Source organism: Neopelma chrysocephalum, unplaced genomic scaffold, assembly GCF_003984885.1.
Source record: "Neopelma chrysocephalum unplaced genomic scaffold, ASM398488v2 Primary Assembly neopelma1_25, whole genome shotgun sequence".
Taxonomy (NCBI): Eukaryota; Metazoa; Chordata; class Aves; order Passeriformes; family Pipridae; genus Neopelma; species Neopelma chrysocephalum.
This window is the reverse complement of record NW_020897694.1, coordinates 813,426-833,564: the sequence shown is the minus strand read 5'-3', so window position 1 is coordinate 833,564 and position 20,139 is coordinate 813,426. Positions and strand designations below refer to the sequence as shown.

General features: G+C 36.6%; 1 long non-coding RNA gene across 1 annotated transcript; it reads right to left on the bottom strand.

The window, feature by feature from the left end:
• Nucleotides 1-255: 255 nt before the first annotated feature.
• Nucleotides 256-19,530, bottom strand: LOC113963803. The gene is made up of 4 exons (XR_003532962.1): nucleotides 19,485-19,530; nucleotides 19,295-19,376; nucleotides 15,981-16,069; nucleotides 256-434 (listed from the first exon to the last, which is right to left on the bottom strand). It is a non-coding gene; the product is annotated as an uncharacterized LOC113963803 (long non-coding RNA).
• Nucleotides 19,531-20,139: the final 609 nt, after the last annotated feature.

The following is a 20,139-nucleotide window of genomic DNA, read 5'->3' as shown; positions in this document are numbered from 1 at the left end:
AGATTCAATTAACAAGCATAAACACAAGACAAATTTTGTCATAAAAGTGGAAGAACACGAAGATAATTTCTGATATTGTATGTTTGAAATCTGATTAAGTTGAAGTAGATGTATATTAAAAGAAATCTGTTCGTGAGGGAGGACATGAGTTTGCACATGAAATTCTATCAGCTATACACCCGAATGAGCGACCAAGTCATGTGACTCTTTGTGAAGAGAGAACCTCCATCGCCTGTGTACTCACCTTTACTGGAATATTTTATGAAGTTCCTCCTGAATCTTCTCTTCTCCAGGGAGAAAAGACCTAATTTCTTTAGTCTTTCCATATAGGCAGCTTCTCCAGTACTTTGGTCATCTTCCTGGTCTTTGGCACTCTTTACATACCTTTCTTCTTTTATGGGGATCAGAACCGAACACAGTACTCCAGGTGTGACCTGAAAAAAGATGAATAGATTAAGATGATAATCACAGAATGGCTTGGGTTGGAAGAGTCTTTCGAGATCATCTAGTTCCAACTCTCTACTTCCAATGCCTCTATCTCCACTAGAAATGCCCCTGCAGATGCAGATCAGGATACAAATTTACCTTTTTTGCAGTGCTGACTCATGTTCAGCTTGTTTTCTGCCAGGACCTCCAGGTCCCTTTCAGCATGACTGCTCCTCAGACACACAGGTCCTAGCCTGTACTGGGCTCTTCGGCTTTTTTGGCTTATTTTGACCCAGAGGTAGGCTTCATACTGAAGAAAAATAATCCAAGTTTTGCATTTTTTTCCACTCTGTGGAGAATTAATTTATGGGGAAAAAGCAAACAAATAAATAAAAATGAACAGTGTGCCAGAAAAAAATGTGCTATATCCCTACAGCTGTTTATTTCAAAAGTGTACACTAAGTTTGACAACATAAGGTTTATTTTATCACCAGTAGAAAAGAAAATCTCTGAAAAAGTTTTTTAATGTTTGTTCACGCTGATATCAAAAGTTGATACTAGCTCTAATTATCTTTTAAACTCTCTTTAATGAGTTTTTCATTTCACTCCTACAGATCAAACCATATAATCTTTGAGAAACTAGGCAGTTTAATTTTCAATATTTCTCTGAAAATACCATTTGTTGTTTAAACTGTATATAAACATATGTTATCACTTATTGTTTGCTTTCAGTATTAGTATTTCATTTGATGAAATCTAATCCAATCTAAGAAATGCTGAACAATGTGCACATAGTTATTCTAATTTTCTTAATTACCTATTAAACTATTTCAGAACAACTTCCTTAAATTCTATAAGCCCAGAACTACCATATGTCATTAGCTTATAGATCAGTGCCATTTACTTTCAAAATTAGACATACTGTGTTTAAATCTACATTTCTCATAAACTAAACATTTGCAGATAGGATGATGTAGTAAGAATAAATTGAATCTCAGAAATTACAATGAATAGAAAATCATGCTGAAGTTAGTGCTTATAGAAATTCTAAATCAGTGAAATTTTATCTGTCATCTTTTTGCTACCCTAACAGTAGTCTTCATAGAAACTGAGCCTCTTAGACCTCAAGTAGTATTTTGTGCACATTCACTGAAAAAACTTTGTGAAAATGCTCTGCAGGGAGGAGGACTCCTGACAGAACAAACAATCCTCATAATGGTTTATAATTTAAAGTTTTGTAATGTTCCCTTTTTTTCCCTGGAAAAAAACCCTTATCTGAAAGTCTGCAGTAGCGAAGAATAATGGTGTCTGTTCCCATTTTCCAGAAATATAATTTCTGACAGTGAAGAAGAACACAATTAGTTCACTGCATTATAGGTAGAAATGAATAAATTAATTAATTTAAACCTCTAAACCTGGAACTTAATGAGGGAAAAATCCCAAATACATTTTATTATCTACGTTAGAGAATGCACACATGCCATTTTATGTGTCCTAAAACTCCTACCTCTATGTGAATTGTAATGAGGCACAGTGTTCTAGATCTTGGTAAAAGGTTCCCTAGTTCCATTACTTCCTTTAGGGACCGAAGGCTAAGAATCTACTGTCAGCTTCATTGCTCTCTCAATCCTGCATAACTTTCTCATCAACAAACTTTTGGATCAGCCTCTAATGGTTCCTGCACCTTAGGTGGACAAAATTCAGGACTTGCAGTACAAAATAAATATCAGTTTTTAATTCAATGTCTTTTCAGGCATATAAATGACAAGTAATTTCATATTAATGAAATAAATGTCCTGTGAGTCAATATCTGAATTATATTCCTGTGTTGTTAATATGAAAAATTGTAAGAACTCCTTCCCTCAGTAGACTCCTGCCTTCAGTTCTGCACAAAATGTTATTTCTTTCCCCAGAACTGACTGATGTTATCTATAGCCTCATTTCTCTTATCTCAATAGCATTTCATTAATTTATTTCCTTCCATGTTGGCTGTGCTATGACTTGTTAAACTGGGAATTTTGAGGTGTACTGGACAGACCCCAGCCAGCAACTAAGCATCCACCAGTTGCTTGCTTTTCCCCCACAGAGGAATGGAGGAAAGATTCAGAAGAGCAAAATAACAAAACCTTGTGAGTCAGAAAAAACTCTTTTTAATAATTGAAGGGGAAAAAAACAACCAATCAAACAAAAAAACCAACCAGCTAAACAAAAAACCCACCACACTTCACAACCCCTCATAAACAAGCAAGTGATGCAAAGGCAATGACTCACCACCTCCTGCAAACAGACCAATGCTCAGACAGTCTTTGAACTGATTCCTTCAGAGATATTATGCCCCAATTTTATTGCTGAGCATAATGTCATACAGTGTAGAATATCCTTTTGATCCATTGGGGTCAGCTCTCCTATCTATGTCCCCTCCCAGATTTTTGCCTGTCCCTATTCTACTTGCTCAGGGTAGAGCAGGCTGAGAAACAAAGAAGGCCTTGATGCTGTGCAAGCACTGCTCAGCAGTAGCTAGAACAATTGTTTTACCAATATTGTTTCAGTCACAAATCTAAAGCACAGCACCAAACAGGCTGGTATGAAGTCAGCCAGAGGAAGGGAATGCAGATTATCAACTATATGGATTATATGCCCAAAAGTATTTTTTACACACACATATATGTATATATATAAAAATAAATATTGGACTTCTGAGACAAAAATTGCAGAGTTACACTGTCACTTGCAACTGTCTTTAGATCTTGATAATGCTCTTCATACATCAGTCCCAAAGCAGTTTATATAGCATACAAATAATAACATGGGTCCTCAAGTGATGATCAAATGGACCCACAGGGACAAAGATTACTCACAGAGCTTTCTGCTTTGTACAGGAATAAAAAGAGCAAAAAATAAAAACTGATCTTCAGCTGCAAACTTGCATTCAGTCCATATGACCAAACTGAAGTTACTCTGAAATAAAACACCTTGAGATATGCACAGTGTGATGATTATATGCTCCATAATAAGATTTTTGCTCTATACATCAACTACTTTTCATCTGCATTGATATCAAAAGTAGCTGTAGACTATGTCACTAACAAGAGTAACACACTACAGATAATTTAAGATGACTATATTTTGTACTTTTAAAATATTTTTTAGAATATTTCCCTCCCTTCCTCCCACCTTCCTTCTCTCCCTCTTTTTTCTCATGCACTCACACTTACACACACTCATATCTCCCTCTTTCTTGAACTGAGAACAGAAACTTCTCAAAATAGTTTCAAATCCTACAATTAACATTTTATCAGAACACAGATGATATTAAAAAAGTATGAGAAAATAGGGATAACTATTCAAGAACTCATTAAATATGAAACTTTCCTTTTCCCACTGTATCATTTCAATAACTTTGCACCTTTTTTTCTTCTATTGCTTCTTCCAACATAACAACTTTCAGTAGCTTACTGGGCTGAATGAGCTTCACACAGTTCCCTTTCTTGGTTTGTAGGAAAGTTTCTTTTGTTGTCTGTTAGGTTTGTCTTTGGTCTGTTGTCTGAGGGTAGACAGACTCTGCTCTTTTGAAGGTCTTCAAAGCTGCATGGTAAACTTTTTAATTTCCATTTTTTTCCCTCTGGCCCTTCAGATATATCTTCCCAAACATGGACATGCACAAACACAAATGTGAAGATGACGGGTTGCATTTAAGGAGAAGAAAATTTCCCCTTTCCTCAGGAGGTTATCATTGAGCTAGAATAAGCTGATCACAACAAGGTAAACACAAAGTATTTTGAATTGCTGTGCAATTCACAGTGTTTTGTTTTGTTATGCTTGGTTAACAAAACACATTTATACTGTAAAGCAGAAGCTTACAAATTAAATGATGCTTTCATCCTTCTTGAGAAGCCTCATATAAAAGGCACAAAGGTCAACACAGGTGACCTTAACTTGAGCAAATTAGAGAAAGGTGCATAGCACAAATGAAAACTTGTTAAATAGAAAGAAAAACAAGCTATCACTGTTCCTAAAAAAACCAGAAGGTATTTACAGTAGTGTTATGGTTTCAGCAGGCCCAAAATCCAATTCTGATTCCTAGCCCCCCACCCACATCTCAACCCCATGTGAGATGGGTTTTCCAGACAAAAACACGAGACTCAATATGGGGGGAAGGAATATATTACAAAGACTATACACGTGAATAAATACTATAATACATTGTATACAATCTTAACTCTATATCTATCTCTACCATGACAATAATATTTACAATGGGCCAAATCTCTTCTCCCTCCAAATAAAAGTCTAGGAGAGAAGAAGAAGAAAAGACCCCTTCCAGTCTGTGAGCAGCAGGTCTTCCTCTCTAGGCAGCAGGCTCTCTTCTTCTCTTCCACCAGAAACAGTTGCTGGCTCTCTGCCAGCACACACGAGGGAGGTTTCCAAGTCTCTCTCGGCCCCTGTCTCCAAACAAGGGGTCTTTCCATGGGCTGCGTAACCCCAGACACGGCCGCTACACCATGGTCATATCACGAAGCACCGGGGTCTTCGTGACAGTCTGGTATCTTCAGGGGAAATCAAGCCCCTGTGCAGAGCTCCCATGCTCTGCCTCAAAGATGGCTGCCAGCTTCTCTGAAGCTGGAGCAGGGGGGCCAAGGTCACCCCACACACACACACATTCCTTCGGCCGTCCTGGCTTATCTCTCAGGAGGCCATGAGCTTCCTAGCTCCTCTCAGCAGTGCATACTGCACTTTAGGACTCCTCTCAGTCCACCACCCCCTCCTCTTTCTCAGAGGGGTCTCTAGCGAGTTTGGGGGTTTTGGTTTGTCCAGTTCTTACCCTCCGAAACTCTCTTCCTGCTGCTGGCTCGGGTCTCTTGTCCTGCTTTTCTGCTGTTGGCTCTTCTCTTTTCCTTCTCTTTAGACAGCTCTCTGTCTGCCCTGGTTGCATACTGGCTTATGTTGTTCCTTTGGTCTTTATCAGTTGGCTCTTTGCCACTGTTCTTCGGACGCTGCTGTCCCTGCTGCTCCGTCACCCACTCGCAGTGGAGAAAACTCCTTCGGCATCTCAGACACAGGCACTTAGTTCAGTTCTGAGTCCCTGCAGCCCCCCCAACGGGGGCTGGGGGGGCAGAGGCCCCCAAGGGGCCGGAGCCCCTTCTCCTCGTGGCCTCTACAACATGGCCACCTCTTCTTCCAACACAAGAACCACTGCTTCCTTTTCGGTCTCCAGAGATATGTTTATATTTTGCAGGAGCACTGATTGGTCAAGCCCCAAGGGTCACCACCCCCTGGGGGTTACCACTTTCTTAGTTTCAGGGGGAAAACCTGGTTCAAACCACTACAAGTAGATTTGAGAAAACTGTAGAAGTATTTAATTAAGATCTCTCATTATATCTTTTTAACTCTTCGAAAAGACTGTTTATTCTAGCTTCTAGCAACGTTACAGTCAGTATAATTATCATCATTATCGTTATCATCATTAAACAGTATAAATGTATTGCAGAAAAAAAAATTAAGACCTGATGTCTGAATTAATAATTTGTTAACTATACACTTAAAAGTCATGGCTATTTGCTAACCAGTATTTTAGTAGAATTCAATATATGAGAAAGGTCCCAAGTCATAAGATTCAGATGGTCACATGTTCATCATTTTGTAGCATTCTCTCTTTCTGACTACTCTGTCATCTTGTGGTTTCCAAAACTGTTTCATATACATTAAGATTTCTAGAACTGAGGCCATTGTACAATAGACCTTTTGGAAGTGTCAGTGCCCTGAAGGCATTGACAGGCCTAATCGTCCTGCTCCTGAGACCTCGCCGCACATCGCACATGTCCCAGGACTGCATTGAAGTCCCCCATGGCTATCAGTCCCTTGGTGACAGCAAGAAGTGATAGCTTCTGAGTGACAGCTCAGGGATCACCTCTCTTTATCTAGCCTATGTGAATTTTTTTTCTGTGGAAGGAATGACTACATAAGCAAGGGGTCTCCATTTCAGAAGTGAGATGGCTCGAGCAAGTGTGGAGTATGTTTTCATAATTGTCATGGAGAAGGTTGGCAGAGATGGACTGTTCACTTTGTCTTCTAGTGCAGGAGCTAGAAGTCAGGTCCAAAAGAGAAGGTGGTAGTTCACAGGAAGTAGTTGTCCTGTATAAAGCTGTGCAAGTTCTTTTCCAAACCTAATGATTCTATGCTTCTATGAAAACAATATCACAAATAGTTACAGTCCACTTGGGTTCAACCCCCTAAATCCTGGAATATAGCTGAAGGTAGGAAGGATATTAGCAGATGTATCTTGAGGAATTGCTTTTCTCTTCATGTTCTCCATACCTGTGTATACAGCTACCCTTAAAAGCAAGATGTTGAACAAGACCCACCTTTGGTCTGACCTGATATATAGACATTCTAAGGTTCTCTACCTCATACAATTAAACATTATACCTTTCATTAAACTGTGACAAATTTATATGCAGACATATCTTAAAACTTCAGATGGGCCCTTCTTAAAAAAAAAATCCCTCTTTTTGTGTTGGTTTTGTTTGCTTGTTTTGTTGTTGTTCTTTTCCAGTTGGTTTTTATTTTAAATCTTAAAAATAAAACCCAAACACTAAGGAATAATTAAAAACCAGAAACAGTATCTGATTCTTATCAAGGATACATGTCATAATGCAAAGTTCAGATCTATATGCAAACACTAGCATTAATCAGCAGTGTTGCACAGAAGGAAAGCCATTCAAAATAATATTTCTGCTCAGTAAATAATGTTATTTTGAGTAGTTTTTACGTATATAGATGGTAACTGATAACCTCATTAATATATGTACACACTTCCAAGGGTGTTAATCCTGTTAGTTTCTGAGTATCTTCAGTCTATTTTAATATATTAAAAAATAAATACACTACTAATCTCATATGGAAAATAGCTATATCAAATACATGTTGTACTATTGATATTTCAGAAACTTTTAGTTAGCGTATTTAATTAGAAAGTTGCATTATGTTAAATGCACAGACAGCCCAGGATCATGCGTAAAGAAAACTTTGAACTATCTTTTGTGACTTATAAAATGTATGCATCAATCTATACCACATGTTCCACACAGGGAAATACTGATATTTTTATGCTAATTAATTGCAGAACTGCTGGTAAATTCCCAACTCTTTGCCTGCCTTGTAGAGTTTAGAACTGCTATCAATCACCTTCTTTCCTTTCAAAACATTGCATTTAAATGACATTTTCTTTATATTTTACACTATTTTTGTGTTTTGCTGTGTGACAGCAGTAATATTTTTTGTTTCCCTATCCCTCGGTTCTGTAAGTCAACCATAACTGGAGATGGCACTAAATAAGTTAAACTGTAATTCTGAAAGTATGCAACAAATTCAAAAGATATTGTTTTCTGAATGAATACAAAATGAGACAAATGGAAATGAAATTCACAAAAATGGCTTCAGTTCCACAAATGTAGATTGGGAAAGAATGTTTTTGTTTGTTTGTTTGTTTTTTGTCACTGCTCACTTATTGTCTTGTTCTTTAATTCTATTTTGGGGAAAATGTAATATATTTTAAGAAATGTATTAGACAAACATAAAATAAAATAGAAACTGAGCATTCAAGGTGATCCATATACAAGTGAAATAAATAACACAATGCATTATTTAATTAGGAATGCATATATACCTGCCATTGACTCTATCAGATTTTGATTTAAAGTCCTAAAGATCATCTTTTACTCATTCTATTCAAAATCCTATCAGGCATAATGTACATACTAGTCATTTTGAAGAGTACAAAGAGTGGTGTTCTAACCCATTACCAGAACGACCACCAAGTGTTTCAGAAAATTTTTGAAATAGGTGACTATTTCTTTGTGCCAACCAAGGTATCAGGAAAAGAACCCATAATTTCTCTAAGAGTAGCTAAGGGTGTCCTTCTAGGGCTTAGCATTTTTCAGGTAGATTTGGATTTTTTGTAAGAGTAGAAAGACGGGTATGATTTTATTTAGTTTCTACTTTACTTGTGTCAGGAGTTTAAGGAAATACCAAACAACTTTTGACTTTTTCTGGGTCATCTGAATTCTGCAGTATGTTATGACATTTTTCAGATACTAATTTTCCCCCACCCCCCAAGGGTTGTTTGTGTCAGTGCAGGAGGTTTAGGGAATAGGTTTGATGAACTGTTTTCAAATGGTGATCTCCCAAGAATGGGAATTTGATAGTTTTCTACAACACAGTTCCCTAAGATGTTAGTTTGTTAGACCAGCTGGTGATGCTAGTGAGTATTTATAATGAATGACATTTTCAGGTTGACAATAAGGATGCAGTTGACACTGTCTTAGAGAAGAAAATTTGACATAATGAATACAAGATACTTCCCACCCACTGGCCCATTGACACATTGGCAGAGAGGAGACTCAAACAGATCAGGCTGAAGATATGCACATAGGACTGACTCACCAACTATAATCTATCCTAGGCATAAACCATGTTAGTAAGGTATCCTGTGTTTACTTAGGCTCAGGTGTTGGGCTGATGGAAATTATTACTGACAGAGGGTTTTGAAAAAGAGTGTAAATTATGCTGAATTACTGTGATATGATTTCAAATGCTTAAGTTTTATCTTGTGCTGCTTGACAAATTTTATACTATGTAACAATTTATACACAGTCCTAGTATAATGAAAAACTTGTGCATCCATTGAAGAAAGGAAAATCAAAGCAGCGTAAGATTTTTAAAAGGTGTTCTCTTCTTTCCAAGTATTGAACTTTGCTTTAAATGTCACCATAAGAATTACGTAATCAAAGTAGAAGATAATTGTTCACAATACAGCAATGTTCAAATAAAGATTTTATAATAAATGCTTTATATAGTTCTACAATGAATATGATGTAAATTTAAGTGAATAATATTAACTTGTATTGCTATTGTAATAAAACTAAAGCATACATATTGTCTATCACTTCTGATGCAAATAAGCTCTGCATCCTGCTTGTCACAAAAGAGATACTGAACAGTATAGCTAGAGAGAATGTATTAGTGTGTATAGAGCAATATACTACACTATAGGGCTTAGGAAAGTATACTGTATAATATTACCCTTTTGAGTCTCAGATTAAACTCCAAATACTTGTAATACCAAATTAGAAGGAAAAAAAATTGAGTACATTTTTTTTGCTTAAAGAAATTTTTGCATTCCAAGATGCTATCACATTAACAAGTAGGATAAACAATATAAAGACTGATACCCTTTATATTGTTTTCAGAGTTTATTACTTAATTTTTAAAAACAGTAAGATTATTACTTTGGGACTAGCAGAAAAAGACACTAATGGTAAATGGGGATTGGAGATTCTTTTATGGTAATACAGTGAAAAATTTCAGGTGCCTGTCATTTGATTTGCCATTTTTTTTACCCTTTTTCCTCTTTTTGGATTCACTTCAAAATTGTATAAAAAAGTTTTCATTTAAAAGTAAGTATTTAAAATAGAAATGCTTCTGTGAACTCCTACTCTGATATATATTTTAATTTTCTAAGGTGTTTTGTATCTCCATTCCATAGCTGTAGAGAATTTTAGAGGAGAGGGAATGTCTTATATTATTACACTGCATTTTTACAGTTACAGTCCAATAGAAAAATCTGGTAAACAGAAGGAAACTGAAATCTATGAAGTGAGGCCTCCTAGAAAATATCAAAACAGTGTTCAAAAACTCTATTGTGTTGCTGAGCTCTTTAAGGATTCAATTTTGGTTTGTGTAAGAGGGATGAATTAAAAGTTAGGTAATCATTATCAATTTTCAGATGAGTTTTTTTTCTCATACATAAAGAGGAAGTGAGTCAAGATACTGTCAAGCCAGAATATAATTTAAATAAAAAATACAATTTAAAAATAGTTTAAAGAAAACTAGAGACTTCTTTGTATAGGTGTTCTATATCTTCCTCCCTCCCGTCCCCTGTTCTTCATTAATTTCAATTTTTATTAAAGCATAATTCTAGTAAATTCAATGGCAAAACTTTCAATCATTCATTTTATTGTATTAATAGCAATTGTAATGTCTGCTGTATTGCTTTACTTATTGTAATTAAATTAAATGTAAATTCTTATTCTTATTAAGAATTCAAAGCTGGTTAAGGTTGTCTTGTTTCCTGAACAAAAAAGGTTCAGATACATAAGAGGTATGTCTACCTTTCATGAAACAGTGCCATGCACTGAACTAGCTGTCATCTGAACAAATTCTACAGCCAGAAACAGGATAGATACAGCAAAGCGGTGCAGATCAATTTTTCTGGGCATAGTACTTCATAAGCTAGTTTCTAGGACATAAGCTAGCATTGGTGCTTTGTGCAATACTGTACCATAATGTTTGGTGTTAATTCTGCAGTCTAGAAATACTATCATACATAAAGCTGTAAATAAATGCTGAAAGTCTTTGCACTGTCATAAATGACATTTTAAATAGAGCCTTAAAAAGACGTAAAGCAGAATGGGAACATATATATTTGGAGTTTCTTAATATTTAAACATATTCTTTACATTTTTATTAAATTATGCCGACATATAAAATAGTTGTGTTAGTTATCATAGACATATAATAATTAATGTTGGAAGGAACCTCAGGAAGTCATCTGTTCCAACTATCCACTCAAGAAGCATCATCTTTGCGATTTTTTTCAAGATGTTTAAGATCTTGTTTTTAATATCTCTAGGAATTTGCTGCAATCTATCTGTCTTCATTACTCCACTAGATTGAAGGATAAAGTTCAGACTATTTAGTTTTACCACTATGAACAGAAGCTTCTATAGGCATGGGAATGATTCAAATTAGAATTAAAAAGTTTCACCATTTAGACAGTAATGATTTTATAGCAAATATTCTAATATTTTAGTCTTTCTCTTATTCAGTTTTAGCTTCTACATGATAATAACTGTTTGTTCTTCAGCTACAAGTTCGACTACCTATAAATTATGTTTCAAGTAAAAAATGAAAAAAGTTTTCTAGCTATCCTTTTAATTGTAAGGCGATGTTATCTTAATATTTATGAATTCATATCACTATATTTTGTGGAAATTCTGCACCTTCTGCACCTAAGCTTTTTCAGTTACCGTCATCATTATTCAAAAGGTTTTGCCTTGCATAAATGACTTCCTAGATCAATTGTGAGAATCATTTCAGTTTTCTTGTTTATCTTGTACTCTTTCCTGATGTTTATCACTGTCCTAGTTGCTCAGTTTTTCTACTTATGCATAAAATGTGTCTAGTCAAAGATTTTTTAATTTCCTTTTTTATTTTTTTAAGTGATATTTCATCTCATATACAAAACCCAGGAAGGAGGATGAGCAAGAATGACATGATGGATGAGCTCATGTAATGTCACTTAAGTCTCAAGGAATAAAATGTAAGATAGAGACTATAATTAAATTTTGTAATTAACCAACCTATCTGGTGTGCCTTTGAGCACAATATTAGAAAGTTGTGTCTTTATACGTCTAACTTTTCTAGTCCTGTATTTTATCCAACTGTACTGACGTTATATGCACTGTAAAAGTTAAGAATAAAGCAAAACTTTTGATTTGTATTTCTCAATCATTTCTGATTCCAACCTTTTAAAAACTCTGTAATGCTTTCTTATTTCTAAACTGGAGATATAGAAAATAATATGAATTCCAAAAGATGTCAATAGCTCTTTTATTTTACTTCAGTGGCTTTTTTGCCCTGGTGAACAATAATAGAATAAAGGAAAATGAAAAATGAAAAAAAAAAAGGAGACCCCTACCATGAGGGACCAAAAAACTAAAAGGGAATGTAGACTGAAAAAAAAATATAAAAAATGCAAGTCATATTGTATTTCTCTTTTGGTTTCGTTATTCTTTTTATAATGGTTTTTTTTGGCTTTGATTTGTTTTATACTTTTAAAAATACTTATGTTTTACTAAAGAGTTTTCCTCGGATTGTAGAAAATATGTAAACAGCTTCTTAGGTTCAATTAAAAAATTGATATATGATATATTTTGTTCAAAGACTACTTTCAGAGTTGGAAATAGGGATTTACCAATGTTTTGCTTGTCACCTGTTTTGTATCAAGAGGTCCCTGCAGTAAGTTTTCCAAGGTTTCCATCACTATTTCAGTAAGCTTTGAGACCGCACACATCTTTCACACTAGCTTGTTCTGTTTATAGCACATAATCTTGACAACAAGATACAAAACTGCAATCAAGGACAATTTTTTTGTTATACATTATTTATTCTTAAAGAATAGTACAAAAACCCCAAAAAATCAAACAAACATAAAACTAACACCATCATGCCCTCAGAGAGCTTATGGGATCAAATCAGACCTGGACCAATGTGCCAGAGAAATACAGGATCATTTAGAGAGAGAAGAGTCTCTATTACTTTCAGGAGCTTGATAACACCATTGTGCTCTGGGACAGCTAAGGTAATTCTAAAACACTGTCACCTTACACATATCAAAAGTAAAGAAATAATCCAAGCCTACTTTTAAGTCTATGATGCAAAATGTGTCACTTAATGTCGTGGTTTAACCCCAGCTGTTAACTAGGCCCCACAGCACCTCTCACTCACTTTCACCTGGTGAGATGGGGAAGAGAATCAAAAGGGTAGAAGTGAAAAAACTTGTTTGAGAGAAAGGCAGTTTAACAGGTAAAGCAAAAGCTGCATGTATAAAGGAAAGCAAACCAAGGAATTCATTTCCCACTTCCCAATGGCAGGAAGGTGTTCAGTCATCCCTAGGAAAGCAAGACTCCATCATATGTAGTGGTGACTTGGCAAAACAAACACCATCACACTGAATGTTGCCCCTCCCTTTCTTCTTCCCCTAGCTTTATATGCTCAGCATGGCACCAGGTAGCCTCATATATCCTTTGATCAGTTGGGATCAGCTGTCCCAGTTGCGTCCCCTCCCAAATTCTTGTGCACCCCCAGCCTCCTCACTGGTGGGATAAAGTGAGAGGCAGAGGAGGTCTTGACTCTGTGTAAGCACTGCTCAGCAATAGTGAAGGCATCTCTGAGTTACTCACAGTTTCTGGCACAAATCCAAATCATATTTCCATACCAACTACTATGAACAAAATTAACTTTATCACACACAAAACCAGCATGCCTAACTCTCTTAACCTTGTAAAAACATTTCCTTTCAAACTTACAAACTTTTAATATAACTATATTTCTCTAAGACCTTAGCCTAGTGAATATCACTTCAAGGAAAGTTAAGTCACTGACCTAAAGGAAGGACGCTTGGATATTAGGAACTAATTAAAACGTAATAGAAATGGAATAGGTAGGAAGCCCTTTGTGTATAAAAATTAAATACCATCTTGCATATTTTTGTTGTCGCTGGCTTGTTTTGACTTAGCTTGCCAAAACTTCCTTCCCTAAATATGACACTAGAAATAAACCCGGCATCATTTTTTTTTGTCTTCTAAGAAAGTTAATTTGAATTAGTAGAATATAAATTAATTTTTTTTCACTACTTACATTACAATTCATTCATTAACCCTTTTCCAAAACACTGAAATCACACAAGAAGATCTTATGAGTTGTATGTTAGACTTCGCTAATACAGCAAATAACATAGAAATTTCATTGCTAGAAAATACGTTGCATATCATATATTGTTTTTAGTTTCAGAGGAGAATTCTAATTCTGTACCAAAGGTCTGGAATAAGCAGTGTGCAGAGAGAAGGTTCAGGAAGTCCTGGGAATCAAATACAGAAATTCGAATAGGGTTGAGTTACATTACTGAGGCCCTCCAATACTTAAAGGGAACTTATAAAAAAGATGGGGATAGCTTTTTAGTAGCACCTGCTGCCGTAGGTATGCAAAAAACAAGTTTTTGCTTATTGTGACTATGACAATAGGTAAGAATGCAGCAAAGCTGCACTCTCTTACTCTCAGTATGTCATCATTCATTGTGAGAAACTGCATATGAAATCAATGCCTGAAATATAAATGAAAGGATGTGTTAATACATACCTGATTGAGATAAGTAAGATTAAAACAGTATTCAAATGGTATTTCATCTTAATTAGATTCCCCTTGTCAAATATTGTATGTATTCCAGTACACTCAGAAAATTAACCATAGTCTTTGAAATTAATCTAGCAGTTTATATAAATCTCACTTTATTATTAAAAAACTATTGTCAGCAGCAGCTTTATTAAATTGCTACTTTTATAAAATAGATTTCAATTCTTCAGGTAAGATTTTATGTTCCAAATTCAGAGCATGTAAAACTTTCAGGATGGTATTTGAAAACTGCAATATTTGCTGTTTCTCTAATCTACTAGAATATTTTCTTAGGCTTGACATTTTCCATGGCAGTGATTCATAACAGACTGCACAAAAATCTTTTTGCATATTGCATATAACTATTCTGAGTCAAGTTAATTGCTTGTTTGACTATCATAAATAATATGTTTTCTTTGCTACTAAAGATAAAATTTTTATTTTAGGTAAAATGTAGGTCTGAGTACATTTTTTTCCCTCTAGGATTCAAATGGTGATGCTGTATAGTTTGACTTTTTCTTCAGGTCTTCCATTAATTTGAATGAATGTTACTCTTTTAAAAGAATTAGAAATGTTTGGTAGCTAAGTGAGCAGTTATATTGTTATTATTACCAGGAAATGTGATCTTATATTGTGGCTCTAAGAAGTACATAGTCACAAGTAGAAAAGTAAAATACTTTCAGCAATATAGATGAGAAATCTAAGACACATAACTGTAGGCTTCCCTCCTGTGTTTCATTTCTAAAGTCTGAATATTCACCTGCGTGAATATGAGTTGAGAAGCCAGAAACAAAGAATATACATTGTTGATTCTTCAAAGAGGTGCAAATGTATAGGGTTCATGTCTGCCACTTTTGTATGGGCATTGGGATTACTAAATTGAGTCCTTTGGGGTGGTGAGATACTTCCAAGCAAACAAAAAACCTCAAAAGTGATAGTATTTTAAGTAATTGTCATCTTTTTTTCTCCCATGATTTGCAGTTAGTTTTGACAAAACTTACATTTTATACACTCTTTCACCTGATCAGAATTCAATCCAAAATTGCTAAAACTTATCAAGCTTAAGGCATATAAATGAAAGAATATTTTTAATTTAGAAGAAGCTTAATAACTAAATATGGTCATGTTTCATATCACTGGAGAATTACAATGGATTGATACAGGTTCTTCGGGGAGATCAGATCTGGTAAGGGAGCAGGGGGAGTTGCACTTTCTGCAGGAGAAATGTGGGAATGCATGGAACTCTACCTTTGGACAGATTAGGAGTCAGCTGAGAGCTTATGGGTCAAGATTAGTGCGCAAAACAACGTGGCTGTTTTTGTAGTTTATCTGCAATACAGCTCCTTATTAGGAAGAAGAAGCACATAGATCCTTCTTTCAAGAATAGAAACCTCACATTGACTGTTCCTGGTCCTCAGAGAGAATTTTTGCCACCTCGAAATTTGCTAAAATGACTACGTATCGGTGCACAAGCAATCTGTGATTGCATTGATGACAATTTCCTGACAAAGTTGATCAGGAAGCTGACAAGGGGAGGTTCTTACCTGAACCTGAATGAGGAAGAATCAGTTGTAGATTTAAATCTGGGGGCAGCCTTGGCTGCAGTGACCATGAGAAGGTGGAATTCATGATCCTAAAAGGAGGAAGCAGTACAAAAAGCAAGGACACAACTCTGAATTTCAGGAGAGCAAACTTTAACCTTGTATTGGATTTGCGTGGCAAAGTTTGCAGAGATGGGGAAGTCTTCATGGGTGGGCTTCTCTGAGAACCCGCTAGAAGCTTCTCCTGTCAAAGAGAGTCAGCCTGAGAATATGTGGTAGAAATATCCCTGCAGGCACCAAAGTCACAAAGAAGGAGAAGAAGAATGTGCTGCAGGTACCAGAGCAGAGAATCCATGTCAGCCTGTGATGGAACACCATATGAGGCAGGCTGTCCCCCTACAGAGACCCATGCTGGAGCAGTTAATGAAAAACTGTAGGCTGTGGGAAGGGAAGGACTCACACCAGAGAAAATCAATGTTGCTTGGGTTTTTTATCCCTCCTTCTAAAAAAGAAAATTAATTTTTGAAGAACATTTTGAAGGTTTAAGGTTTTCATCTATAGTAGTTGCAGAACCATTTTCTGATAATCTTCATAGAAAAATCAGAAAAAGTGTGGCTTAAACAAATTTTGAACTAAACTGAGCCTGCAAATTATTAAGTAGATGAAAGGGGAGTGGAGTAGGGAGTCACCTTATTTTTATGAGAACATTGAACGCATAACATTAAATAAGAAGTTGCATTTATTTGCTTATTTATTAAGCATGTAATGCATAAAAGGAACGAAAAGGGTGAATCATGTTCCTCACAACTGGGTTATTCATTTTGGAAGATATTTATTTTTTATTCTTTAATAATACATTTGCTATATTTCAGTGACTGTTTCTGATGAAAATTAGAGTAGAATTAGTAGAGGGTTTTCTACACTAGAGAATCTGGGTTTTTTTTCCTTTTTTTCTCTCTAAGAGTGAGTCAGATGAAATAGTTCAATGCTAGGGCTTTCTTTAAAATCTTTGTTATAATGTCTTATAACTTCTTAAATTCCATCATGCATTGTGTAAACTAACTACTGTGTCCCTTGAACAATAAATAAGATTTTGAATAGGCTTTTTTTTTTTTTTTAAATCAGGGTTTGGGGGTTTTGTTGTTTTTTTTTTGACAATTTATACACATGAACTAAGTCTCTACTTCCTTGCTGAGTGGACTGTATGATGGGAAAAGCACAGTTATCCGTGAAAGTAGGGTAAAAAAATTTGATTGGTTTAACTTTAGTTTTTAAATAGTTTTATATTTCCGAAATGACACTTCACTATCCATTGCATTCCTTGTATACGTTAACAGAAATAAGGAGTTAATTTGTACATGAGAAGAAGACCTGTATCCAGAAAGCATAGCTTTTATTCATTGATACAAAATTCACTCCATATGTATATTTGCCAGGCAGAGAAAAATATAGTCTAAGGCGGGGGGCGGGGAAGGGTATGAGGAAAGGGGCAGTAACACAAAAACCTACAAAGACTTCTAGAATAATTGCTCTTTACCAATGAAAATCATTATCTGGAAATCAAAATCACCTTGGGAACTTATGGAAGTTTATCCTTGAGCCCCATAACAACAACTGTGCTCCAAGACACACCACTGTATGTAATAATGGGATATAGCTTCAGGATCAGCAAGGTGCAAAGCCAGATATAGCCTCCTGGTGATAAAGGTCAGGCAAGAATGGAGGACCTGGATTTAAATGCAACCCCTATGGCCATTGGTAGAGGACACATGGCTGGGGATCCCAGATGTGTGTTCTTGCTGCTTCTTTTTTACAATGTCATGATTGTCCGAGCAGTCTGATCCAGGCTTACACAGTTGCAGTACATCAGAGATGACCCTGAACACTGGCAACCAAACTTCTGGCAGAGGGCAGCCCTTGTAGAGCAGAATTACAGAGAAAGATCTTTACAGCCTGGTCAGGCCATCAGAGCTTGTTGGCACATTCAGGGTTCTGACAGATTCTTCATTAGCATTGAAAATTGTGTAAAATGTAGGATAAGGCATTTTGGTGTCCTTTATCATCCTGGACCTAACATATTTCTGTTGGATTGGCAAAGATTGCCTGTGCTTAGGTGATCATTGCTGTTTTGTTGTTGTTTCATTAGAACATTAGTTTGCTACCAGAGTAGTGAAAAGGCTTCAGTTTACTGCTAATTAATATACCCCTTTGCCACCAGCTTTGTCCTGGGACAGCCAAGACAATTCTGTGGGTTTGACAGCTGTAGTGGGGGAATGTTGAAGGAAGTTCAGAGGAGGGAGACAAAGATTATCCGGGGGTAGGAGCACCTCTCATATAAAGACAGGTTGAGAGAAGTGAAGGCTCCAGGGAGACCTTACAGAAGCATTTCAGTGCCTGAAGGGGGCTTACAGGAGAGCAGAAGAGGGACTTTTCACAGGGGCATAGGTGTACAAACTGAAAGAAGGAAGGTTTAGATATTTGGAAAAAATTCTTTACTATAAGGGTGGTGAGACACTTGAACAGGTTGCCCAGAGAATTTGTGGATACCTTATCCCTGGAAGTGTTCAAGGCCAGGTTGGATAGGGCTCTAAGCAACTTGGTCCAGTGAATGGTGACCCTGCCCATGGCAGGGGGTTTGGAACTAGATGATCTTTAAGGTCACTTTGAACACAAACAATTCTATGAATCTATGATATGACTTAAAGGGCTTTATGTCTATACCATTCTGGAGGGGCATCTGTAATTTAAGCTAAGAACTTAGGAAGTGCAAGCTGGAAGAGTGTACTGGAGGGTGAATTGAGAACTGGCTGAATGAGGGTCTCAGAGGGTTGTGATCAGCTACATAGATTCTAGTTGGAGTGCTGTAATTAGTGGTGCCCTCCAAGGGTCAATACTGGGTCCGGTCTTGTTTAACTTATTCATCAGTGGCTTGGATAAAGGGACAGAGTACACCTTCATCAAGTTTGTGGATAACACAAAGCTGGCAGGAGTGGCCAATACCCCACAGTACTGTGCAGATCTTCAGAAAGACCTTGACAGGAGAGATGGACAGAGAGGAAACATCTGAAATTCAATAAGGGCAAATACAGAGTCCTGCACCCGGGGAAGAATAACCTCCTGCACCAGTACAGGCTGAGGGCCAACCTACTTGAAAGTAGTTCTGCGGAGAAGGACCTGGGAGTTCTGGTGGACAACAAGCTATGCATAAGCCACCAGTGTGTCCTTGTGGTCAAGAAGGCCAATGGTATCCTGGGAGGAACTGCAGCAGGTAGAGGGAAGAAATCCTTCCCTTCTACTCAGCCCTGGTAAGGCCTCACCTGCAATACTGTGAACAGCTCTGGGATCCTTAGTACAAAAGAGACATGGAGCTCCTGGAGTGGGTCCAGAAGAGGGCTATGACTACGATAAGGATATCAAAGCATATCTCTTATGAGGAAAGGCTGAGGGAGTTGGCCCTCTTCAGCCTTGAGAAGACTGAGAGGGGATCTTGTTAATGCATGCAAGTACCTGAAGGAAGAACGTCAAGAAGATGAAGCCAGGCTCTTCGCAGTGGTGCTGAGCAATAGACAAGAGGCAACGGGCAGAAACTGGAACACAGACAGTTCCAATAGAACACGAGGAAGAACTTCTTTATTGTGAAGATGACAGAGCACTGAAACAGGTTGCCCAAAGAGATTGTAGAGTCTCTTCTCTGCAGATATTCAAAAGTTATCTGGACAAAATCTTGAGTAACGTGCTCCAGGGAACCCTACTTGACAAGGTGGGGTTGGACTAGATGACCTCCAGTGATACTTTTCACCCTTAGATGTTCTGTGATTCCGTGATATTATGGAGGGTCTAAAAAAGCATTTTACAGCTTTGGGCAACTGAGTTCAGTCTAAAGAATCCAAATAGCTGAGACTAAACACTTCTTGGATAGATCACATCATTGCTATCCTGACTAGAACAAGAGAAAGTAAAAAGAAAATCAAAAAATGCTCTAAATCTTATCACTGGTTTTAATAATTAAAAAAACAAAAGCAATCACAAAACATTCCTTGGAAATAAATCTGATTAGTTATTAAGGGCTAATAGTCTTCCTCAGGTTGTTCAGTTTCATATCAAGCTTTTCTTGAAAGAAGATAATTGCAAGCAAAGATGATCAATGTTAAGCCAAACTGAC